Source organism: Balaenoptera physalus (assembly GCF_965194825.1).
Source record: "Balaenoptera physalus genome assembly, chromosome: 7".
Lineage (NCBI taxonomy): Eukaryota > Metazoa > Chordata > Mammalia > Artiodactyla > Balaenopteridae > Balaenoptera > Balaenoptera physalus.
In genome coordinates this window covers 114,530,494-114,556,949 of record NC_138886.1, presented here as the reverse complement: position 1 = coordinate 114,556,949, position 26,456 = coordinate 114,530,494, and the positions used below count along the sequence as shown (strand labels likewise).

Below are 26,456 nucleotides of genomic sequence, written 5' to 3'. Positions count from 1 at the left end.
GATAGTGAGTGTTAAATATATATTTACCTACAGAACTAAAACTAAATGAGGGATAAAAGGGATAGACTACAGTATATATTGGCTATCTGATCACACAAATATGACCAGAAAAGTTGGGGGGAGGGAAGAGAATTTGGAGATTTAAAAATTTAGCTATTTTCAGTAATCATAATTGATGGTGGTAGTACTGTTATTATTGTTATTCGGAGACTTTTGGAATAATTATGAGATGTTCTAATTCTGTGTTTTTAAGAACCAGGATTCTTGGTTTGCAATAAAGGAGATAAAAATGCAATATAAAAGTCGTTAGGTAAAAACTCCATAGTTTCGAATCTGAGTCTGAAATACTTTGAACTCAGAATATTTGATCACACACATATTACATACACATGTGTATGCTATGTCTGCTGAAAAAGCTAGAAATAAGGACCAGCCCAGTAGGAATAAGCATCCAAAATATCCAGATTGTGGTCTTGAAATACCTTTTCCCATTAACAGAAACCAGGCTTCTTGGAGAAATGGCTGATTCCAAGTCTGGGGCAGGAAATACACAACATGAGCCTGAAGTATCTTCATGTACCAGATAGTAAGGAAGATCAGAAACTTCCTAAGGTCATGTCAAAGGGACCCAGGAGCCAACTGAAGAAGCTCCAACTGGCAGTGGATTGAAATCCATCAAATATGTGTAAATCCATGAGTTCATAATACTATTTTAAAAGAACTAATTGGTTACATTTTGAAGATGACAGGAAGCCAATTTATTATCTTGAAAACTGGATATATAAATGCATTGAATATTTATTTGGCATTTCCTGTAAGAACTGTACCACTGGGTGACCAAGTAGTAGAAAAATGGAAGCTTCTCCTTAAAAAATTATCCCAGCTAATATAAAAACAAAATTATAGAGTGAGAACGACACCATTTTGCAGCCCTCGGTGAAGTGGCAGGTTGAGACATTGAGCATCACTGAGTGTTAACATGAAAAAGTGAAAACCACATGTTATGGGCTTCCTGATGAAAAACATCATCACCTTGCCAAAGAGATTGAACCAGAGTCTGGTCAAGCCTCTGGAAGCAGCTGCCAGGGTGCAGGAAATATAAAAGACAGAGGGAAACGTTGAACTGCACCACAAGTATAGAAGCTTGTGGGACTCTGCAGATTAAGAATTCCTGGGTCCTTCCACAGAAAAAGTGTAAGGAAAAGAAAGGGATGGAGGGGATGCTGCAGCTTTTAAAAGAGTCTTCAAATATGTATCTTTTTTAACGGGCAAGACTAAAAAATAGCAGTGTTGAATGTGGAAAACAGTGTGGAGGTTTCTCATTAAAAATAAAAATAGAACTACCATATGACCCAGCAATTCCACTGCAGGGTATATATCTGAAAAAAACAAAAACACTAATTCAGAAAGATACATGCACCCCAATGTTGTTAGCAGCATTATTTACAACAGCTAAGATATGGAAGCAACCTAATGTCCATCAACACTTGAATGGATGAAGAAAATGTGAGATACACACACACACACACACACACACACACACACACACACACACACACACACACACACAATGGAATACTACGCAGCCATAAACAAGAATGAAATTTTGCCATTTGCAACAACATGGATGGACCTGGAGGGTATTACGCTGAGTGAAGTAAGTCAGACAGAGGAAGACAAATACTGTATGACGTCACTTATATGTAGAATCTAAAAAGTACAACAAATTAGTGAATATAACGAAAAAGAAAGAGACTCACAGATATAGAGAACAAACTAGTGGTTACCAGTGGGGAGAGGGAAAAGGGGAGGGGCAATATAGGGGTAGGGGATTAAAATGTACAAACTGTTATGTATAAAGTAAGCTACAAGGAAATATCGTACCACAGAGGGATTATAGCCAATATTTTATAATAACTATAAATGGAGTATAACCTTTAAATATTGTGAATCACAATACTGTACACCTGAAACATAATATTGTACATCAACTATATTTCAATTTTATATATATATATAGTAAAAAATAATAGTGAGGAATGCACACTAATGTGACAAATCTACAGAGAAATGCAAGAGACTGATCGCCATAAAAATTGAGACGGGTAGGGGAGATCTGATTGTGAGGGACAATGGAGGGGCTTCTAGGGTGGCTGGCAGAGTTTCATGGGAACAAGAGTGTCTGCCTTATAAAAATTCACTAAGCTATGGATTTGTTTAGTATTGCTTTCTGTACCTGTTTTATTTCACAATAGAAAGATGAAAAAAAGTTTTAAAAAATTCCAACAGGGATCAATTTTAAAGAATGTTCAGAATGCTTTAAACTCTGCAGCATCTAGAAAAAAGCCAAGAGATCAGGTTGCCAACTAAAGAGCTAAGAGTAGGGAATGTCCGGATTTCCTGGCTCCATGACTCAAGCTTCACAGCTGGGACCACTTAATCTCAGCTCCCCAGATAAGTTAAGGAGCTTCAGCAGTCTAGGCTGCTGGTCCCACCCTGACCATTTTGAACGTGCCTTTCTTTAAAACTCATTTCTAGCCTGGCTTACCAGTTTTCCTGTTGCCAAGATCCCAGTTCCTAGGGGAAAAGGCCAGGCCTTGTCATCTCCAGATCTCTAAGAAATTGGGTTTCTGTGACTGTTGGGTCTCCCTGATGTAGGCATCTGCCTGGCTAGACCTCTGACCATTATCTGCTTCTGGAAGTCCTCACCCAGGACCACCAATCATCTACCTTCTGAAGGAGCCCATCAGGAGCCTGAAACTGGCCTCTAGCCAGTCAACTTTCAGATGCTACCTCTTTCCAAGTCACCCTGATAGCCCAAAGTATGACTGTCCTGCTGCAGCCCAGGCCCTTCTGCTGTCACTTTTGTTCTAAAGGACTTCATCCCTTAGGTAAACTTCTCCAGCTTCAATGCAGTATCTTTCTCACCTGACTCAAGCCAGCTTTTTCTATCCCTTACACATGACTCACAATCAAAGACTCATAAATTTGCAGATCTGGAAATGCCCTCAGACAGATCATCTTTTTAAAATTACCTCATTTACGTTTGTTAGGAAACTGAGCATCAAAGAACTGACGGCGGATTTGGCAGATCCCACATCTATCTGATAAAGCTTGTACCAAACCCAGGAGTCTCCGACAATGACTTTCTCACCCCTCCCTCTCCATCCATCCTTGGCCATTGCCTCTTTTCAAATGTGCATTAATACTCAGCACTTCCATGCAAGTTGCAATTAGCTCTGTGCCAGGAACGATGCTGGGTAGGCAGAGGTGGTGCTGGGGGCCGGGAAGGTATCTCAGTGCTGTAGCTTCACGAACAAGGTACCCTCGGTCCTGCCCTAAAACTAATAAAGATTTACAAGGAGGGCAATAAACAAGACGTTACCAGAGAGCATGCTAAATGCTGACATAGACTCTCTCATTGACCAAACTCTACTCAGACCCCCCTGAACTCTTTTCCAACCAGGCCTGACTTTCGGACATCTATGTTCATCTCTGCATCACCCAGCTTTAGCAAGACTCCTGCTAAGTCAGTTTAACAGAACCTCCCAATCTCAATACGTGATCACCCATGACACCTGATCAGGTTCCTCATCCCCCTGGCGATGTCTGATCACCTGACTTGCCTTCAGCAAGAATCTTGTTAGGTTGGTTTATCCAGAACCTCCCTCACCCCTGATGTTTCCTCTCAGTAATTTTCCATCCACTGACCCCCACTCTGTTCCCTGACTATAAATTCCCATTTGCTCATGCTGTATTTGGAGTTGAGTCCTATCTCTCCCCCACTGCAAGACCTCATTGCAGTGGTCCCTATACCTCCACCATGGCCCCCTTCAACAAACGTCATGAATACATTTCTTCTGTAACACTGCCATAGTACAGAAAGGACATGGTGCTGTTGACACACATGTGTCAAAAGCTAAAAAAGTCTGCGTGCCCATATATGCAGCAATTCCCCTTCCGGTACTTATCCAGGGAAATAATCATGGATGCACAAAAATATTTCACTACAAGTATGCTCACCACAGCAGTGTTTATGATTGTGAAATGTCCAACAATACTGGATTGGTTAAATAAATTGTGGTATATCCATTCAGTGGAAACTATGTAGCCAAAAAAAATATATAGGAAAATAACATGTAATGGTATAAAAAGTATTCATGAAATACTGATCAGTGAAAACACGTGTAACAAAACAGAATGTATACTAAGATTCTATCGTTTAAGGCATTTGTTCCCATAGAGAAAGGAACAGAACATATATACCAAAATGTTTAAAAATATGATTATTAAAGGTAATTTTTATTCTCTTCTTTTTGCTTATCTGTGTTTTCCACAATAAACATACCTTAGTTGTGCCATAAACAATTAAAACTAAATTTTCTTCCTCTGGAAAACTTAAAAACTCATCTGATTCTCTCACTCATCCTCACTTGTGTGTTCTCAAAGATGTGCTCTATACTTGGATCTTGCAGACAATGTGGATTCCACCGACTTAGAGATCAAGTCCAAAGGAAACACATTATAATTCAATTAATGTCTTAACGGCACCTTGAGCTAGCTTCTCTGCATTTTAGAAGATGAGCTTTCCTAAGTACAAGAAAACCTTTATTCGGGGCTTTAAAAAAGCCAATAAATTTAAACTCTGGTGCTAACCAAAGATTTGCAAAACAAAACAAGGTGTGGTTTTATGCTTATCATATCAGCAAACATCAAAAACAATGACAACACCTCGGGCTGGTAAGGCTGTAATAAGAAGCATTGCAATGCACTGCACTGAACAATACGTACTTCTAAAAGTTAACCCGTTGAAAAGAAAAAAAGAATTAGTTTTAGCTTTCCTCACAGAACTTGGGCAAATTTTCTTACACATGGGTTTCCTGCTTTCCATTAATATAAAGTTGTTTGCATCCATGACAAAGGATTACTCTCCAAAATATACAAGCAGCTCATGAAGCTCAATATCAAAAAAACAAACAATGCAATCCAAAAATGGGCAGAAGACCTAAATAGACATTTCTCCAAAGAAGATATACAGATTGCCAACAAACACATGAAAGGATGCTCAACATCACTAATCATTAGAGAAATGCCAATCAAAACCACAATGAGGTATCACCTCACACCGGTCAGAATGGCCATCATCAAAAAATCTACAAACAATGAATGCTGGAGAGGGTGTGGAGAAAAAAGGGAACCCTCTTGCACTGTTGGTGGGAACATAAACTGATACAGCCACTATGGAGAACAGTATGGAGGTTCCTTAAAAAACTAAAAATAGAACTACCATATGACCCAGCAATCCCACTGCTGGACATATACCCTGAGAAAACCATAATTCAAAAAGAGACATGTACCACAATGTTCACTGCAGCTCTATTCACAATAGCTAGGACATGGAACTAACTTAAGTGTCCATCAACAGATGAATGGATAAAGAAGATGTGGCACATATATACAATGGAATATTACTCAGCCATAAAAGGAAGCAAAATTGAATTATTTGTAGTGAGGTGGATGGACTTAGAGTCTGTCATACAGAGTGAAGTAAGTCAGAAAGAGAAAAACAAATACCCTATGCTAACACATATATATGGAATCTAAAAAAAATGGTTCTCATGAACCTAGGAGCAGGACAGGAATAAAGATGCAGACATAGAGAATGGACTTGAGGACACGGTGTGAGGGGGGAAAGGGTAAGCTGGGACGAAGTGAGAGAGTAGCACTGACATATATACTCTACCAAATGTAAAATAGATAGCTAGTGGGAAGCAGCTGCATAGCACAGGGAGATCAGCTCTGTGCTTTGTGACCACCTAGAGGGGTGGGATAGGGAGGGTGGAGGGAGACGCAAGAGGGAGGGGATATGGGGATATATGTATACGTATAGCTGATTCACTTTGTTATACAGTGGAAACTAACACAACGTTGTAAAGCAATTATACTCCAATAAAGGTGTTAAAAAATAAAATAAAATAATAATTTTTAAACCCTAAAAAAAAAAAAAAAAAGACACACAGTGTGATAAACCTCCGCCTGAGTATGTCAGAAACCCCAAGGGAGAGGTTGGCTGTGCTGGGGCTGAGGAGGTGACAAAGATGTTTAGGTTGAAGGTGCCTCAGAAAGTGGGTTTATGTAACTGAAAATACACAATAGACATGAGTATTCACTAATTATTTTGGAAATTCTCCATAAACCAATCACCATATGAGCAAAATTGAGAGACTGGAAAATGGTTCAAATTAATAAAGCTGTTATAAGCATTCCCATGAAAAAAATAAAATAAAGTCTTCTGTCTCATCATTTTTCTTTATGATTTTTGAAATGCAGTTTCCTAAGACATGTCACAAGACATGGGAAAATAGCTGCTTACTTATTTCTTTTTATTATTGTCCTGTGTGGGATTCAAAAGAATTTTCCAAATGGAACTCTGTCACCTGCTTGGCATCTTAGAACATAGAAGGGAGGGCACTGGCCGATGCAGAGACTGAGAGAGGAAGAGTCACTCGTCATACCTTCCGGATGGGCAGCCCCTCTACTTAATCTTCTTCAGTCAAACGCGCACGGGTGCCTGAAAAAGAGCTGCAGAGCTGGAAAGGTGGTACTTGGGAAAGTATTAAAGAACAGACCCTACCCAGAAGATTGCATCTGATCACAGGAAAGTCATCTGTGCTGCTCTGCTGGAGACACTGACCACTCGTTTTAACACATGGACCCAGTTTCCAATACGGGAAACACAGATGGGAGGAAAGTGTTCTCCAAACACTCCATTCAGGGGTCTGGTGGCATCAGTAACAAATCAGTGGAGCAATTTATTTCCTTTATTGATATTTCGGTGAGCACGCTTAAACAGAAAGCTGGCTGCTGCTGAGTGGCTTTTTATTAGTAAGGCTGCAAGAAGCACGTGCTCTCTCCTCCAGGAATGGGCTATTTGCGAGGGGCAGTTCTCCCAACTACCTTGAGCATCGCTGCACTTCCGCATTCTTTGTCTCGCAGTGAGAAGGAGTGTGAGTGTGGGCGCACGCGCAGGCCGAGGTTCTGGCCCAAAGTGGAGGGAGGAATACTAAGGCTCTCGTTCTCCTCCCCCCACCCAAAGGGAGATGGGGAAGGTAACGACCTCGACTGCAGAAGCACCCTCCAAAGACGGCTCAGATGGGCAATGAAGAGGAGGCGATGTGGCTCTGATATTTTGCAAGGCGGAGCTGATTTTTAAAATAAGGAAAAAGGGAGTTGAGCCCTTTTACTCCCCCTGGTTGTTGACTCTCCAAAACACTGGGTCTGGCGCGGGTTCTGATCCCTGGAGTTTGATGCACGTTTGATTCGCAGACTGCTGCGTGTCTGCACCAGATGGCCTTGAGTTAATGAACACAAACTCATCCCTTTTGCTCACCAGGGAAATGTGCAGCTCAATCTGATTTGTACTCTCCAACTAAAAATATTTGAGTATTTTTAGGGAGCATTTTACTTAGACAAAATGGCACTTCAGGAAAGCATTAAAAGAACAGAGACTAACCAGCAAATTGCAACTGCAATCTCCTGCACGTTGATAAGCCAGCTCTCAGATCGGGCTTTAACCAAAATTAAAGTAATATGCTACGAACTGTCTGGGAATGATGGCTCCCTCCTGCCCTCCCGCCCCTTCCCCTTCTCCAACCCACCTGCCCTGCCCCAAGCTGAACTTGTGGTCCCAAAGCACAACATGGAACTCATTCCAAACACAAGATTTTTCTCACTTACATAATAGCAAAAACATTTGTCATGGGGTACGTATAAACACACACACACACAATTTTACATGTTCTTTTAATCTACATGTTCTTATATATAACAACAATTTTAGGATCCAGAAAAAATTCATTAAATTAACTCTGCAAGATCTCCATCTTGTCCGACTGGGATAGAACTTGGTTCAGCTGAGTATTTTCCTGGTCATCACTACCAGCAAACAAAATAGTGGACTCCTAATAATGAATTAGGAAACAGGAAGCTATTCGGTGTGGCTCCCTTTCTCCCTTCTCTAAACCCCCTCATTTCCTGCTATTTTACCGAATCTTAGCGATTTAGCTCACAAACATTCAAGCCATAGCTTCCCAAGTCAGCTCAGTTCTTGTCTCTCTCCCAGCAAAACCAACAGCCACATAATCGGATTCTTTTCCCTTGAACCGTTCATCCAAGGTCCAGACAAAGTCCTTATAGCCTTGAAACCTGGGTCTCACCTGGGAGCTGGTTAAAAATGCCCAATCTCAGAGGCCCCATCCCAGACCTACTGAATCCACATCTGCATTCATTTTAACAAGATCCCCAGGTGATGCCTACGTAGATGCAAGCTTAAGAAGCATGGCCTTACCGACATCTAATCATGTAAAACAATGTTTGAATCCATATCACAAGTGTTCTTATAGGTTGTACTGTCTTAATGCGGAAGTAGTTTAATCATCTAGAACTCTTCCTTGTGAAGATATTTTACAAGTACCAGGTTTGAACAGACACCTTTGACTTTTTCATAGTGATCATCTTTACAAATAGAAGTCTCTGTTGTTTAGAAGGAAAAAAAAAAAACATCATTCATTACGAAGTGTTCTGGGTACAGATTAGCACAGGGAGGAAAAGCATACTGTTTTTCTCTTGAATGGATGAGCTTGGAAATAGAGTGTCACTGCTAAGAGATAAACTTCCAGTGAAGCATCTCCAGTTGCCTTTGGCAAGATGTCTTCTGATTCACAGCCTTCTCCTGCTTGGGCAGCTTAAAAGAGGTTCTCTTTCCAGCCAATTCTGGAGCTGGAAATTCACAGAATTCACAGGAAATAATAGTTTTGTGCGGTGGTTTAAAAAACACATTCTTTGTCACCTTGTTGGGAGCCAGCGGCAGGAGAGGCAGTGAGAAGGCTTCTGTGGGCTCCGGAAGCTCCCACTTAGCCCTTCCCCGCCAGGCTGACTACAGCAAATGGCTAAGAGGGTCTGACGTGAGCTTTGGAGCAAGCAGAGATCCACAGAAGGCACACGTGAGGGAAGCTTCTTGCTGTGGGTGGAGGCAGAGGCCTCTGTGGGCGCTGCTACAGGGGGTGAGATGCTGGGGCTTGCTCTCGGGGCTGCTCAGCCCAGCGGGGCTGCCCACCATGGCAACAGGCCGCCGTGCCTGGGCCAGAACAAAGGAGGAACCAGCTACAAGCCCACTCAGCTCGGGGCCAAAACTCCGACCCTGCAAAGCTGACAGGCTCTTTCTGGTTCCGGCTCAAACACTGTAGCTGCTGCTGAGTTCTAATTTGGTGACACAACTATGGAGGTTCTGGACTAATTTAACTGAGAAATTCACCCTGACAAGAGAATGACAGGATGTCAAAGCAGAAAGAAACTTATATGAACCTCTCATCCAGGGCTTTCAGGTTCAAATGCCTTCAGAGGCAGTAAGGACAGTAAATGAGTTAAGTGAGAAGGATCTAGAACTGGACTGTCCAGTTCTGCAACCACTGGACACAGGTGGCAACTGAACACTTAGTATGTGGCTAGTTCAAATGGAGAGGCGCTGTAAGTAGAAAATACAAAGTTTTTCAAAGGCATAGAAGAAGAAAAAAATGTAAATAGCTCACTAATAAACTTTATATTAATTATATGTTGACATGAAAATACTTTGGATATATTGGGTTAAATAAACTATTAAAGTTAATTTCTCTGGTTTTTTCTTAATGTTTTTAATTAGGATGCTAGAAAACTTTAAATTACCTATGTAACTCAGTTTGTGATTTACATTATATTTCTATGGGACAGTGCTGGTCTGGAGCAACGGGGAAGTACAGAGACTACAGCCAACTGCAAAGCAGATGCCTTTTGAAAAGCATTAAAATTCAAGATTAAAAAAAAAAAAGAAAAAAAGAAGACTACAGACCGAATTCCACTCACAAGTCACTGGTTTGTGACTAAGGATTTTTTTAAAAGGAGAGGAATGCCCCAATCGTACAGCTAGTTAACATAAAGTCTAAAATGAAAAGCTAGGTCTCCAATTTTCCTATGGCAGCTTGTTTAACAAAGTCAAAAGCTTAAATGGCAACTTGAAGGGAACCTGTGACCTTCCTTTAGTCCCTTCACCTAATGGGGTTTGTACCTATAAAATGCGGGCTGCTAGGGTCTGAATATTTGTCTCCACCCCCAAGTTCATATATTGGAAACCTAAGCCCGAAGGTGATGGTGTTGGCAGGTGGAGCCTCCGGAGGTGAGGAGGAATGTGATTACCAGCGCCCTTACAGAGGAGGGCTGACAGAGCTCCCTCACCACTTCCACCACGTGAGGACACGTGAGCAGCCTGCCACCTGGAAGGGGGCCCGAGGTGAGTCTGAGCATGTTGCTACTTGACCTTGGACTTCCAGAGCTGTGAGCAGTAAATGTCTGTGGCTGGTGAGCCGCCTAGCCTGTGGTATTTTGTTAAAGCTGCCTGAACAGACTAAGACAAGGGGGTTATATGAGAAGAGCCCCTTGATCTGCCTGGGCTCTAACATTCTCGTGTTCAAGGGCCTCACACGGAAAACTCAGGAGTGAGCCGCCACAGACATTAAGGGCAGTGGGGCTAGAGGGTCAAGTGAGCAGAAATGGAGGACAGCTGTCCTCTAACTAAACAGAATCCCAATCCTGTATTAGTCCAATTTCATTCAATAAACGCTTGCTGATTCCAGTAAGTGTCAGGCCCTGTGCTAGGCATAGCGTGGTGGGAGTTTACAAAAGCAACTAAGGCAAGGCCTCCTTATCGTCGAGGAGTCAGAGGGAGAGAGAGACACACACGCTCAAGGGTACATCACCACGGTCATGGGTGCAAATGTGCAGGAGGTCATGTGGTTGCAGAGGAGAAGGCAACGTCAAAGGGAGTTAGAGGTGGCACTGCTGAAGAGTTGGGTTTCAATTAAATCTTGAAGAATGAAAAAAAACATGGAGAAGGGATAAAGTTATTCTAGGCAGAGGGAACAGTACGTATAAAAGCATATGATGATGCAACCAAGGAGAATGGGGAAGAGCACAGCGGATCAGAGAAACATTTCATTGCATCAGAGGACGCAATAACTGTGCATGTTATTAAACCCATCTGAAATGGTGCCTTGCAACCTGTGGCAGCAAAGGTGAATCCGCTGGCAGTGCAAATATTGATGCCACCAAAAGCAATTTCTAAATATAAACTTCAGCAATTTAAGCAATAAGTGTATTCTGTTTTATTTGTAGTTGTTTTAATTTATGATTACCATGTACAATTTTCATTATCTAATCATGTTTTAAAACTAACAGATGGGGCTTCCTTGGTGGCACAGTGGTTGAGAATCTGCCTGCCAATGCAGGGGACATGGGTTCAAGCCCTGGTCTGGGAAGATCCCACATGCTGAGGAGCAAATGGGCCCGTGAGCCACAACTACTGAGCCTGCGCGTCTGGAGCCTGTGCTCCGCAACAAGAGGCCGCGACGGTGAGAGGCCCGCGCACCACGATGAAGAGTGGCCCTCGCTCATTGCAACTAGAGAAAGCCCTCGCACAGAAACGAAAACCCACCCACCCAAAAATAAATTAATTAATTAAAAAAAAAAACAAACTAACATGTATTGCGTATGATTATTCAGATTTCATAGGCATTCTTTTCTTTTTTTTTTTAACATCTTTATTGGAGTATAATTGCTTTACAATGGTGTGTTAGTTTCTGCTTTATGACAAAGTGAATCAGTTATACATATACATATATCCCCATATCTCTTCTCTCTTGCATCTCCCTCCCTCCCACCCTCCCTATCCCACCCCTCTAGGTGGTCACAAAGCACCGATCTGATCTCCCTGTGCTATGTGGCTGCTTCCCACTAGTTATCTATTTTATGTTTGGTAGTGTATATATGTCCATGCCACTCTCACTTTGTCCCAGCTTACCCTTCCCCTGCCCCATGTCCTCAAGTCCATTCTCTAGTAGGTCTGTGTCTTTATTCCTGTCTTGCCCCTAGGTTCTTCAGAACTTTTTTTTTTTATATATTCCATATATGTGTGTTAGCATACGGTATTTGTTTTTCTCTTTCTGACTTACATCACTCTGTATGACAGACTCTAGGTCCACCCACCTCACTACAAATAACTCAATTTTGTTTCTTTTTATGACTGAGTAATATTCCATTGTATATATATGCCACACCTTCTTTATCCATTCATCTGTTGATGGACCCTTAGGTTGCTTCTATGTCCTGGCTATTGTAAATAGTGCTGCAATGCACATTGTGGTACATGTCTCTTTTTGAATTATGGTTTTCTCAGGGTATATGCCCAGTAGTGGGATTGCTGGGTCGTATGGTAGTTCTATTTTTAGTTTTTTAAGGAACCTCCATACTGTTCTCCATAGTGGCTGTATCAATTTACATTCCCAACAACAGTGCAAGAGGGTTCCCTTTTCTCCACACCCTCTCCAGCATTCATTGTTTGTAGATTTTTTGATCATGGCCATTCTGACTGTTGTGAGATGATATCTCATTGTAGTTTTGATTTGCATTTCTCTAATGATTAATGATGTTGAGCATTCTTTCATGTGTTTGTTGGCAATTTGTATATCTTCTTTGGAGAAATGTCTGTTTAGGTCTTCTGCCCATTTTTGGATTGGGTTGTTTGTTTTTTTGATATTGAGCTACATGAGCTGCTTGTAAATTTTGGAGATTAATCCTTTGTCAGTTGCTTCATTTGCAAATATTTTCTCCCATTCTGAGGGTTGTCTTTTTGTCTTGTTTATGGTTTCCTTTGCTGTGCAAAAGCTTTGAAGTTTCATTAGGTCCCATTTGTTTATTTTTGTTTTTATTTCCATTTCTCTAGGAGGTGGGTCAAAAAGGATCTTGCTGTGATTTATGTCACAGAGTGTTCTGCCTATGTTTTCCTCTAAGAGTTTGATAGTGTTTGGCCTTACATTTAGGTCTTTAATCCATTTTGAGTTTATTTTTGTGTATGGTGTTAGGGAGTGTTCTAATTCCATTCTTTTTACATGTAGCTGTCCAGTTTTCCCAGCACCACTTACTGAAGAGGCTTTTCTCCATTGTATATTTTTGCTTCCTTTATCAAAGATAAGGTGACCATATGTGCGCGGGTTTATCTCTGGGCTTTCTATCCTGTTCCATTGATCTGTATTTCTGTTTTTGTGCCAGTACCATACTGTCTTGATTACTGTAGCTTTGTAGTATAGTCTGATGTCAGGGAGCCTGATTCCTCCAGCTCCGTTTTTCTTTCTCAAGACTGCTTTGGCTATTCGGGGTCTTTTGTGTTTCCATACAAATTATGAAAGTTTTTGTTCTGGTTCTGTGAAAAATGCCAGTTGTAGTTTGATAGGGATCGCATTGAATCTGTAGATTGCTTTGGGTAGTAGAGTCATTTTCACAATGTTGATTCTTCCAATCCAAGAACATGGTATATCTCTCCATCTATTTGTATCATCTTTAATTTCTTTCATCAGTGTCTTATAATTTTCTGCATACAGGTCTTTTGTCTCCTTAGGTAGGTTTATTCCTAGATATTTTATTCTTTTTGTTGCAGTGGTAAATGGGAGTGTTTTCTTCATTTCACTTTCAGATTTTTCATCATTAGTGTATAGGAATGCAAGAGATTTCTGTGCATTCATTTTGTATCCTGCTACTTTACCAAATTCATTGATCAGCTCTAGTAGTTTTCTGGTAGCATCTTTAGGATTCTCTATGTATAGTATCATGTCATCTGCAAACAGTGACAGTTTTACTTCTTCTTTTCCGATTTGGATTCCTTTTATTTCTTTTTCTTCTCTGATTGCTGTGGCTAAAACTTCCAAAACTATGTTGAATAATAGTGGTGAGAGTGGGCAACCTTGTCTTGTTCCTGATCTTAGTGGAAATGGTTTCAGTTTTTCACCATTGAGGACGATGTTGGCTGTGCATTTGTCATATATGGCCTTTATTATGTTGAGGAAAGTTCCCTCTATGCCTCGTAGGCATTCTTTTCATTCCACTTTCTTAGGCTGGCATTCTACATGGTTTGTTCAGATAGTACAAGCCACAGTGCAGCCATCTCCGTCTTTTCCACCATGCTGGCCTTTTGTTATGCATTCCTCTGCTTCAAGAGGCCTTCTCTCCCCTACTACCTCTCAGATCCCGGCTACCTGTTGGTCCCAAATTCTGCCAACCAATCCCTCTTTCCAGGACAGCATATAACTGCAAAGTGTTAATGAGTAAGGAAATCAGTATTTTACATGCCTTGGTGGTATGAACTGAACTTCTATTAAAGAGAAACCAATTATCTCTGGATACAACTTGGGAAGATAGACATTTGGCTATGGTGCTGGTATAGACCTCAAAAAGAGAAATCTCCTGGGGAGAGGGCCATAGCACTTACACAAATACAAAGCAATTTACAAGCACTATGAAAGGAAGGACCGAGTAAATGCTGATAGTTCAGATATGCAATTACTCTGATACTTTGTCTATATGATCCCATGAGTTACAAGGAACTCTCAACTGTAGGTTTAAATTAATCAATCCCAAATCAATCTACGGATGAACTAATTTTATGTGAGGGCTCTTCTAGATGCACAGATGAGATGCATCATTGATTCATTCAACAACTATTTATTCTGTGCTTACTCTGTATACAAGGCAAAGACTGGTCAGGGTGGGTGTTTCAATGAGCTTAGCCCAGTAAGAGAGAGAAAACATCTGCTTTGATAACTGCGATATAGGGCAGGATATAGAACTGCCATCAGAAAGATGCAGGGAATGTTTAGTCATTCATTTAGGCTGTGACGGTAAAGGCAGCATAGAGGAGGGAAGGGAAGGGAGGTCCTAGAAATGATAATTAGGACAAGCTAATCAGAAAGTCAGGTATGAGTTGAGGAGTAGTGAGCACTATGGTGGATGGAATCATTTAAGATCATATTGTACAGAGCTCTGAATGCCAGGCTCTGAAGTATGAGGCAGCAGAAGGGTTTTCCACAAGAGAAAAGCATAACCAAAGTGGGACTTTGGAACAATACAGAGACTGGAACCCAGGGACCAGTCGGAGGCTGAGGTAACAGTCCAAGCCAGAACCAGGGTTGAGATGGGAATGAAAAGGAATGGACAGAAATGAAAAGATAAAGATGAAGGAGACCCACCGGTGACTGATAGATGTAAGGGACAAGGGAGAGTGTTTAGGAGAATGGTAGGAATTAATGAATGGGGGTGTCCTGAGGAGGAATTGGCTTGGGAGAAAGATCAAAAGTTTGGTTGCAGACATGTTACTTTTGAGATGCAAGTGGGGTATCCAGTTGAAAATATCCATGAAACAGTGGGAAAAGTGGACCAGAAGTTGGAAAGTGGGAGATAAATTGGGCTGTGTTCAATATTTGTCGATCATTTGTTTAATTAACATTTATATTTACTATAAGCTGACTGTGCTAGGGACTGGAGATACAAAGGCGAACGAGACAGAATCCCTGCCCTAAAGGAGTTTTTGGACTGAAAGAGGAAACAAACCAGTAACGATTATAATAAAAGGGAATACGTGTTATGATAAAAATGCAGTGCTATGAAAACACATAGGAGGGGGACTTAAGCCAGAGTTACAGAGTCAGGAAACAGGTTGTGAGGAAGGAGAACAAGGAACAGCAGCCCAGCACCTTCAGTTGGGGGAATGCTGAGAGACAGAATATACAGCTGGACAGTGTGCAGACCATCTATGAAAAGAGAGCTCTGGTCCACAACCTGCTGCAACCAGCCCAGGAAGCCAAACAATAACCCCTGTAGCAACTGGCCCCGAAGAGCCAGGTCTTGGTTAATAACTGATAGCTTCATGAATTTTTGCCTCCACTTCCAACTTAGGACTAACCAGAGAAAGCCAAATATGCCCCCCTAAGTAACCATGTAGGATATCCCACTACTAGTTAGCCCACCAGCAGTGTCCCCATGTCCACAGCCTCCAAGCAGGGCACATCTGAAGCTTTCCCTTTTTTCCACCTAAAGCCTTCCCACTCCTGCTTGCCTTCGAGTCTCTGCCAAACACAAATGATGGTGGCCGACCCCCTCCATCGCTACAGTAAATTCAGAAGGAATATCCGTTGCTCGTTCACAGTTGGTGGTCTTCCTTTATTTTCACAACAGTGCATGATTGCGTAGGGCTGGAATGCAGTGGACGCCTGCTGGGGTGGAGGGTCAGCAGAATCCGGAAGGGAGTTGGGCGAAGGAAAGTGGGGACTCAGCAGCCATAGGACGAAAGACCTTTAAAGCCACAAGAAGGAATATAAAGTTTATGCTGAGTGTAAAGTCATCCATGCAGAGGTGAGAACTGATTCTGAATCTTTAGTCTCATCTTGTCAGGACGAGTCTTCAGAGAATGAACAAAGCGATGGGTGGGGAAGAGACTACATTTACTGAGTCACTCAGTCTTTGCCCGCCATATGAGAAGTAAAGGGTCCACGGATGCCCTGGTCCCCTTAGGGGGCTCTGCAAACTTGGAACACTGAGTAAGAGGTGACGCTGGAGCTGCCCTAATGCACACACACGTAGAACCAAACACAACACAACGAACCAAGCAAATAAACAAAACTCGAGGAAGACAGGAGAGAAGGGCTGAATTATGACCCTGTGTCAGAGTAGGCTGGCAAATGGTTAGAGCAAAGGAAAACCTGAATTAGCTAAACACTTCCATTCTGAACGAAGGCTCCAACCCAATGGTGGATTTGACCTTTTAGTCCCCTTCTATTCTGTTTAACTTTATACAAACACACCCTGACTTGCCAAACTTCTACAGAGTGAACTTAAAACACCAGAAGAGAAATGGGACTCTGAATAGGTGCTTCTTTTAATTCTGCTATATTTTCATAGATAGGTTTACAATCTCATCACAAGTTTTTTGAAAATACGTTTACCAGAATTCTCCATAAATATTATTTGTAATAATAAATTACATTTGTATAGCTCTGTACCACTTTCAAGATACTTCCAAGAACATTTGATTTCCAAATTGCATGGGAGATGGAAAAGGGAGTGTGTGTGTGTGTGTGTGTGTGTGTGTGTGTGTGTGTGTGTTTTAAGAGGTGGGCCCTTGGCTCATTTGGTCCAAGACTTTCTCTTTACTCCTGAGGAAAATGGAGCCTATGATCACACACATACTTAGAAATAGATTGGACATAAAAAAACACATCTCTTGACTCCCAGGCTGGCCCTCTATACAACCCATTCTTAGTAACCCATTCCCATCCTACTGATCAAAAGACTGAGGTTAAGGGGGAGGGGGTAGAATGCACACTAATAGCCTCAATGACTCACACCTACTGATACCCACACTCTTGGCCAGTCCCCCCCCCCAACTTTGGGCTTGAACACGTGATGTGCTTTAGCCAATGGAAGATCAGCAAAGTCAGCAGAGGCTTGGTCAGCACCTGCACACCAGGGCTTAGCATGCTGCCATCACCCTGTGAGGCAGCCCAACCTGGGCTAACCTCCTGGAGAAGGAAAGTCCCTGTAAGTGGAAAGAGGTCCAGACATCCCAGTTGCCCCAACTGAGCCCAGCCACCAACTAAACATAGTCACATGAATGAGCCCAGGCAAAATATCAACAAAAGCCAAACCACAGAGTCATGAAAAATAGAAAATCATTTTTTGCTTTAAACTACCAAGTTTTGGGGTGGTTTGTCACTCCGTGATAGATAACTGATATGCTAAGGAAAAAGAAGTCTGTCCATGCCAGTCATTCACAGGCCCAAGAGGGGACCTGAGGTCTTTGAAGTACACCACTTCACACAGGAATGGAGAATATGTTGCTGAACTGAGCTTCCCTGCCTTGGAAACCTGAGATTCCAAGTTCCAGATTCACTCAAAATCACTGTGGTCAGCTCGTCTAGCTGCTTAATGATTTTTGATTCTCACTTTTTGCAACTTTCTCCTCCCCTCAAGCCCATTGGACATGGCTGGCTTTGCATGCCTGAGGGTGGAGGGAACCAGCCACCACTCCCTAGACCAGCATTAGAGGGGATGGCTGTTAAAACATGGGAAGAAGGATGACCAGAGAGACAAAGGCACTGGCCTCAATCACACTGTAGGTACAAGGGACAGGATGAGAACCCAGGTCTTCCCATCCAAAGCCAATACATTTTAGGTGATACACGCTACCTCCCTAGCAAGAGCAAGAAGAAGCTCCAATCCCACGGCTTAGAGATAACGATCACATGTCAGTTCTAGGCATGATGCTGCCATTTGGGACTACAGAGTGTTCTATCTTCAAAGACCTTTGGGTCCGACCAACAGAGCCACAAGAGGTGTCTCCCAGAGAGACACTCAGAAAGACTGAGGATGAATTCATTTCTTGATTCATTATTGATACCCACATATGTGCTGAACAGGGTCTGAGCTGGCTTGGAGATTATCTCATTTGGTTGGATACATCACACTAGTTATTTATAGGATATCACTTTAAATCTTTTGTTTGTCAGTAAAGTCTTCATATTCACCTATAGTGTTTAAAAACAATATTAACATTTTTTGCAGCAGAAATCTGTTGACTTGTACGTGAGGGCCACCAGGGACCTCCCCCCACAAGGAACGAAGCGTTACATTTACATTTGTCAAATAAGGAAAACTGGGTCACCTACCATCGCTGAGCTCTCCCATGAACTGATTAGTAGACAATTAAAAAGTGGTCTGGGAATGCAACTGGCAACATGGATGGTGCTACAGAAACACACATTCCACTTAGGGGTAAAAAAGAAAAGACAAACATATGCTACAAACAAATTTTAATCATCATAAATCATGCTTCAGTTTATTCAGCTGTAATAATACTATTCGTTGGCTCATTACGAGTTTCATACCACCTTGAAAATACTGATCACGCCAGCATGATGTACAGCATGGATTGTTGGGTCTGACATGTAAACTCATCATATCTGATTTTAGCTCTTGGGAAGCCTGATGGGAAGGCAGAGAGAGACGGCAGCCTGATGGGAAGGCAGAGAGAGCCTGAAGGGAAGGCAGAGAGAGACGGCATTCACCGTGCAGCCTGGAATCCCCTCGCATTGCTCGGTTCCTGAGCCAGCCTGGGTGTTGTCAGAAAGAGGAGCAACTGAGACAAGAGCTGGGGAAAAGCTGCAGTAATTCCCCGGAGTGCTGGCCGCTACCTATTACAAACGTACACCTCCAAGAAGTCATTGTTGTGAAGCTAAAAGAGCAATATAAAAGGGATGAACAAGTTGGGGGGTTCTATGGGAGTGTAGTTATGGCTAATATTCATTGGATGCTTGTACAAGATGCCTGTCCCTTTCCATACATTATCTTGTTTAATTTTCCCAGCAAGCCTATGAGGTAAGTATTTTTATGATCCACATTTTACATGTGAGGACGCTGAGGCCACAGAAGCTAAGAAATTTGCCCAAGGTCACAAGGAGCACAGCTGGGACGGGAACCCAGCCACCTTTCACTCGAGCCTGGGCCCTAAGCCACTAACCTGAGACACAGGGCAAGCCCACTGGTTGAAGCTCTACGTCATAAGCTCAGTTTGGCAACTGGGCTCTGAGGCCTTCCTGAAGCTGCCTTCCCAGCTGTATCGGTGAGTGGTTCAGTGTCCTCTGCTTTCATTTCTGTGCTTCTCTGATACACGACATACCCTGAGTACTCACCATCAACAGTTCAGGGTGGTCAAGGGACCCCTGAACACCCCCCGACCCCAAGATTTTCTCCAGGGTCCACAAGGCCAAATACTATTTCATGATAATACTAAGATATATTTCCTTCTTTCACTCCCATTCTCTCACAAGTGGAGGTGGAATTTTCCAGAAGCTACATGAAGCGTGATGACAACATCACTCTGATGGCTAATGGAATGTGTGCTTGTGTTTTCAAAATCTCAGTGTTAATTTCTCATATGGTAGATATCAATAGATACAACCCTCAAAAACAGAAGTTCGTTGGGGCCTTCAATAATTTTTAAGAGTTTAAAGAGGTCCTGAGGCCAAAAAGTCTGAGAATCGCTGCTCAAGGTCACGCCTGTAAGAACAATGGACACGAAATCGCCTAAAATCTCAAACACTAGAGAACAGAACTCAAGAACAAAAAGAGCTGTTTGCTTTGGTGCAGCTGATTACTAACAAGCCATTTTTAATTCCTTGAGTTGAGCAGATCCAGCCAACTCACACGGCACAGGAGGAGAGTGGGACAGAAAGCTGTGTGCAGAGCACCTCGTGGGATGGGAGGGCACCCGGGGCGGGGGGAGCGAGTAGCTTACATCAGGGGGGGAAATGCAATGGTGGAAAATGAGTCATCAACCTACCTCAGTCAGCAACTGTCTTGGCCCAGCCCTTCCTCAGCAACACGTGAGTGTTCAGGGTCGAATCTCTTGAGCATGTCGTTTGCCTCCAATGCCAATTGCTGATGCAACTCAAGATCTCAGTATACACTGAGGACAAGGTGCCAGGATGCCCCAGAGCAGAGAAGACGATTACAACTGATCAAGCCCTCCTGCAAACCAGGGGCTTGGTACGTGCCGGCTCATTTATTGTATACGATAAAACTTCCCAGGTACACGTGATTAGATCCATTTTGTAGATTAGGAAATTGAAGCTGACTGGTTCAGTGAGTCATCCAGGCTCAAACACCCAAGACTAAGCCCTAAGTCAGAGAACTAAGGACTAAGGACGCCAAAGACTAAGGACTCATCCACTACGCTGAGCTTCGCAAACCTAGCTGCGCATCAAAATCACTGGGGGGGTTTTAAAAACTTCACAGTTCTTGGCTCCACCCCTGAAGATTCTAATTCAGTAGGTCTGGGTGGGACTCCAGAATTCATAGAGCCCTACAAACAGTCAACTTCTAGCTTGGCTTTTAAACAGCTATATCATTACTTGGATAAGTAATTTCACATTTGAAAGCCTTTTCCACACCAGCACTACTAGCTGGCTTTCTTCTCTGCCTTTTTTTTCCTGGAAAAAATAGTATTTTTATTACATCATGAGCCTTGCTCCCTACCTGAAGCTAACTGGAGACTCAGTCAATAAATGCAGCCAAGCTGATGCAGAATGCTCTCCCAGGCTCTGAGCTGTCAGGCAGACGTGCTTTTAGATTTTATTTATTTTTTTTTTAATTGAAGTATAGTTGAGTCACAAAGTCTCAGCTGTACAGCAAAGTGATTCAGTTATCCATACACATGTATTCTTCTTACATACATGCTTTTATAGATTTTTTTTTAATATTATTTATTTATTTATTTATTATTTTTGTGGGGCTGTGTTGGGTCTTCGTCTCTGTGCGAGGGCTTTCTCTAGCTGCGGCAAGCGGGGGTCACTTTTCATCGCGGTGCGCGGGCCTCTCATTATCGCGGCCTCTCTTGTTGCGGAGCACAGGCTCCAGACGCGCAGGCTCCGTAGTTGTGGCTCACGGGCCTAGTCGCTCCGCGGCATGTGGGATCTTTCTGGTCCAGGGCTCGAACCCGTGTCCCCTGCATTGGCAGGCGGATTCTCAACCACTGCGCCACCAGGGAAGCCCTGAATACACGCTTTTAGAGTTTGATTTATGTGGATTTCCATCACGTCCTTCCCCTGCAACACGCAGGTACTTGGTAAATACTTGGGAATTGAATTGAAATGTGATCGTATATAATCCTCACAACTCTGTAAAGTAGGCTGAATAATTCCCAATGTGATGGCTCACAGTTTTTCCACAGTAAATAGGATTGGGATACAAATTCTTTTCAATCACCAAAATCTAGTTCAACAACCTCGTGGCATTGATATGGACAGGGCTGGGCACTGAAGACTCTGCTCAGATAGACATTTTTTGGTCTGTGTGATCTTTCCAGCGTTCTCTCAATCCTAAAATACGTCGTGTTTCTTTCTACTGGAAAACACTGATTCTGGCCCACCTTTCACTTTCTGCTCTATTTCTCTATCCAGGTCTATGTTCCTAGATTCCTTTTTCACACAGCGTACACACAGTGGCCTGGACTTTCTTTCTTAGTCCCACCTGATCCCTCAACACATCCTATTTGCCTTTACCTCCTACCTAAGGATACTTTTTCTTCCACTGCTCTTTGAATATCCCTACTGTTCATTTACCTTTTATCAACCCCCAACCCCTGATTTCCTAGGCTCCTAATTTACCTCTACTTTTACGTCCTATTAGTCTTGCATCAGAAACTCAAAGCCATATAGACTTTTAAGCCAGGTTGGGTGGCACTGCTACCTGTTAGCTGTCTGGCCTCGGGAAGGTTGCTTTACCTCTCTGTGCCTCATTTTCCATATCTTCAAAATGGAGATAATAATAGTACTCTCCTTATAGAATTATTAAGAAGATTAAATAAATGGCTTAATATAAAGATTGCCCCAAAAATGAAAAAAAAAACCAAAAGAAACACAAAGCCATGCTGTCATAACAAAGAAAGTGTGCATTTTTTCGGGCCACTTTACAAACTGATTTAGCAGAAAGAAGGGCACTTTGCTGAATACCATTTTCCTATCACAAGTGCTTGAGTGTTAATCTCTGTGGATTCCTGACACCAAACAACACCCTTTGGGCGAATATGTACAAAAATAATAAATTAGAGTTTCATTCAATTGTCTTTGGCACAATGATATCCCTGAAAGCAGGTTCTTTTTCCTCCCACAATTATTTTTCTTTCCTACTGAATCTTGCTAACTTGTAATAAAGTGTTCGTATTGGTAAATATGTTTCTAAACTTGTTAATGAATCCTTGTGGCACAAGGGGTCTGGTGCTTTCCTTAAGGAAATGAGAATGCCTAAATAAAACAAACATTAGATCTACATTTGGAGGATTTTGTACATTGAGTTTATTGTCCAGTAAGAAACTGATATTCTATACAACATTCAAAGAACATAAGGTGTCAAGAGCTTAGTGTTTAGATTAAAAACAAATGCTGTCATTTTAGCCTCCTGGTATACAGTGGGTGCCCGATAAATCTCTATTGAGAAAACATCAAGCTCTAACCCCAGTCTATAGTTTCTCACCATCGTTATGTTATACGTTCTGAGACTCAGTGAGGAAATTAAGGGTCATTTTATACAACCATTAATCTACATCCTGTGGCTAAATAATGTTGAACTAAATATCTCAGAGAAATTTCTCCAGATAGATGAGTCTAAAATTAAAGATAAGAAAATGGGGAAAAAAGGAAGCCTGGCCATTTTTCTGATGTAGAGTGGGCAGCAGGAGTAATGATGTCTAGTGGTCTTATTCCTGTCTCTAGTAAATTGTGATCACAGGCCATGGAGATTTCTTACCAATTCAGGGAGTTTAGACCGATTTCTTTTCCAGGTATTTAAATGGGACACCAGGAACCTCTCTGGCTTTTACTTAACTTTCTCTCTGGAAAACTCACTGTTAAACCTGTTTCTCACTACATTTTTTCTTATGGCCTCATAAATACTGATCAAGGATGGTAATTGGAGGATTAGCAGTGAAAGCTGGGGGTAAGTGGAAAGTGCAATCGGAAGAACAGTTGCTTGTAGGTTTTGTAAGTCAAAATCTACCCCCTTCTATTTTTACTCCATACACTTGATCCTATCTTTTGGGGCAAAATATTACTCAAAGTAACTTCACTCAAGTTTTGCTAAAAGCATCATTTGAGTTGCAATGTGAAATATTCTAGCATTCTTGCCACTAAAGCACATTCTTTTGAATGCTTGTTAAGGTCCTATTTCTAGAAATGCAAAGGCTCTCAATTTTGCTTAATTTTCCCTAAGTGGGTGCTGTACCCAGTCTAAGAGAGAGGAAAGGAAAGAACTCAGTTTGCTGGTAGGTTTAATAGCCTCTAGTGACTTAGGACACTGGATTTGAGAGTAAGCTCGGGGGGACTCTCAGCCTCGTTTCCAACCTGATGCAGTGTTTGTTCACTTTCCTGGCCTGATCAGCACACGGATAGAAAGACTAGTACGTGAACCACTGGCAACGTGTAACAGTCCTGGTTACACCAACTTGCAGAAGCAATAGCTCTCTTATAATCATACAAAAAGACAGGGAAGTGACAGGACTTTTTTTTTTTTTTTTCTGTTCCATAGTTCTTTCAAAGATTTATGAGTAAATCCTCAAACTTCCAGATTCAGGCCAAAAGGGGTGAGCAAAGATGGCAGAGAGGCAGACGTTAATAACACAGACCTTCTCCATCATGATTTTGTGGTACATTTCTATTTTTTTTTTTTTGGCCGTGCTGCGCAGCTTGCAGGATCTTAGTTCCCCAACCAGGGATCGAACCCATGCCCCCTGCAGTGGAAGCTTGGAGTCCTAACCACTGGACTACCAGGGAATTCCCCTACAATTTCTATTCTGATAAAGCCCAAACCATCCCAAAATAAATAAGGGACCAAAATAAGTCTGAGAGAGGGAAGCAGAGGGGACAATAATTTTTAACTTTGTCCCACTGGTCCTGGCACAAATCCCCTCCTTGTCATCAGCCGGGAGCATTTCGCTCAGTTAAAGTACATGTATACAGTGCTTTCAGTCAGATTATAACCACAAGCAGCTGCCACAAGGAACAAAAAAATTCCTCAAGCCATTAGCCCCTGATCTCGACAAATTAAACACCAATGACACATTCTTCCCGAGTGTAAAACAGGCATGACAAAGCATGAGTAGAGATGCGAGGAATGGCCTTCATCAGAGGCTACCTTCCCCATACATAAATCTGCAGGGGCATTAAACATCCAGGGGCCCACTGCGGCCGTGTGACAGACGGAGAAAGCACGCACAGAGTTTGGAAGCAAGGAACTGAAGTATGCATTCTGGGCTCACCCATTCACAAGTGGTGTGACCTTGGAAACCACCAGCTTCAGTCTCCTGTGAAGCAGGAACCACACACGGGAGGAGCAGATGAGAGAATATTCGTGAAAGTTCCTTCTCCAGCCTCAACTATGCTGACTGGAGCTGTCAGTGTTGGCCCAGGGGGCAAGGTCACCATCCACAGCCAAATCCCAACTGGTGCCAGACCCTGGAGACTGAAGGCCCCGGGTGTTAGCTGACGCACAGGACACCCCATCCATCACTCATCGGCGGGGACCTAAAACCCACCCGGAGGAGGGAGCCCAAGAGAGGCAGCTGGGGTTCCGCCAGCGAGGCTTTCATGGCTGTACCTCTCTCTACCTGTCCGATTGGCCAGGTGTGCGATCAGGTACGGGAGGCATAGATTCACTCGGCCATGAGGTAAGGATGCGAGTGACCTACAGCTCTGAGGCCAGAACTGTGATAACCCGCAGCTATGATTCCAATCACATCGTGAAATTCAGAGGTGGCTCCAAGAGGAAAATGATTTTAAAAACAATCAGGTTCCGGTGCCGATTTTGAAATGGAATGCTGTCCTCTTTTCGTTTTAGAGTGACAGGGTAATGGTCAAGGTAAATGGAATCTGATAGAGGCTTTTATTCTGACAGCTTAACTTGGGCCCAGGCCCTCTCACTATGGGGACGGCTGGGAGTAGAAAGGGTCATCCTACGAATTTCAATCCAAACACTACAAAAGAAAAGGGAGCTCAGAGCAGTTCAAGGTGAAGGAAAAGGCAGCCCACTTTTCTTGACGGGCGCTGCTTTTGTCCTTCACACACTTCACACTTGAGGGAGAAACTAATGACATTGACCTCGGGGGCCCCCACTCCCCCCGGCAATGTCCACAGCTGTGGCGGGCGGTCCCTGCGGGCCTCTGCCCGCTGCCCCGTGCTCTGTTAATGTGGCCAAGCCAGCAGCTGACTGAAAACAGTGGCAGGCGGGCACTAGGCACACGACCCCTGACACTGCGGGCCTTTTTTTCTCCTCTCCGCTAGCAGCCAATGGGCGGGCTCTCTCCACCGGCTGCCATGGCAACGAGAAGACGGCTCCGCAGTGCCCAGAACAGATGTCACAGAAGCCAAGATGAATGTCGTGGGAGCGGGGAGCGTGTGGCAGGGGCCGAGGGGGATGGGGGGGACGCATTTGGAGTTAAATGGTCCCACCAGAGGGAGTCAGGCATATTTTGAAGGAAGTGCAAAGCGGTAACATCTCTTTTCTTTTTCTCCCTGTCCTTTAAGTTCCAAACACACATGCACACACATGTCCTTTCATCTCCGCTACTGAGGTGCTTGCGGCTCTCTGGCTTTCATGGCAATCGTGAAAGCTCTGATTTCTCGAAGCCTTAAATGAACATCGCCTCCATTGCAGACATGCAAGCGGGCGTTCTGCAGTCATTTAGGAACAGGCTGGGAAGCTCTGTGCAGGGCAATCGGAGAAACTTAGAACCACACGGAGCTGAGACAAAATCCATGGGAATTTCACAGGCAGACAACAAACCCTGTTTCACTCCGGTTGCCCCTGAACTGTAAGGGCTCCTACTCCTCTCGCCCCCCACCCCCGCCCCGGTTATTTCTCTGATTGGACCACTCCTAAGGCCATTTTATATAGACTAAACCAGGGCAAGCCTTATAAATCTACCTGCTTGAGCAACAAAGGCTCTTGTGTTGTCTCCAGAATAGATCCTATCCTAGCTGAAATACTGTATTTAA

At 43.0% G+C, this 26,456-nt stretch overlaps 1 protein-coding gene and 1 long non-coding RNA gene across 3 annotated transcripts in view; one reads left to right on the top strand and one right to left on the bottom strand.

Annotated features, from left to right (window-relative positions):
• The window catches only part of MSRA (methionine sulfoxide reductase A), a 377,340-nt gene that overhangs the window by 58,712 nt on the left and 292,172 nt on the right, over positions 1-26,456 (bottom strand). The gene's annotated exons all lie outside the window — the stretch shown is intronic.
• LOC309664126 lies at positions 16,754-20,754 on the top strand. Its single transcript, XR_014265638.1, has 2 exons — positions 16,754-18,905; positions 18,957-20,754. It is a non-coding gene; the product is annotated as an uncharacterized lncRNA (long non-coding RNA).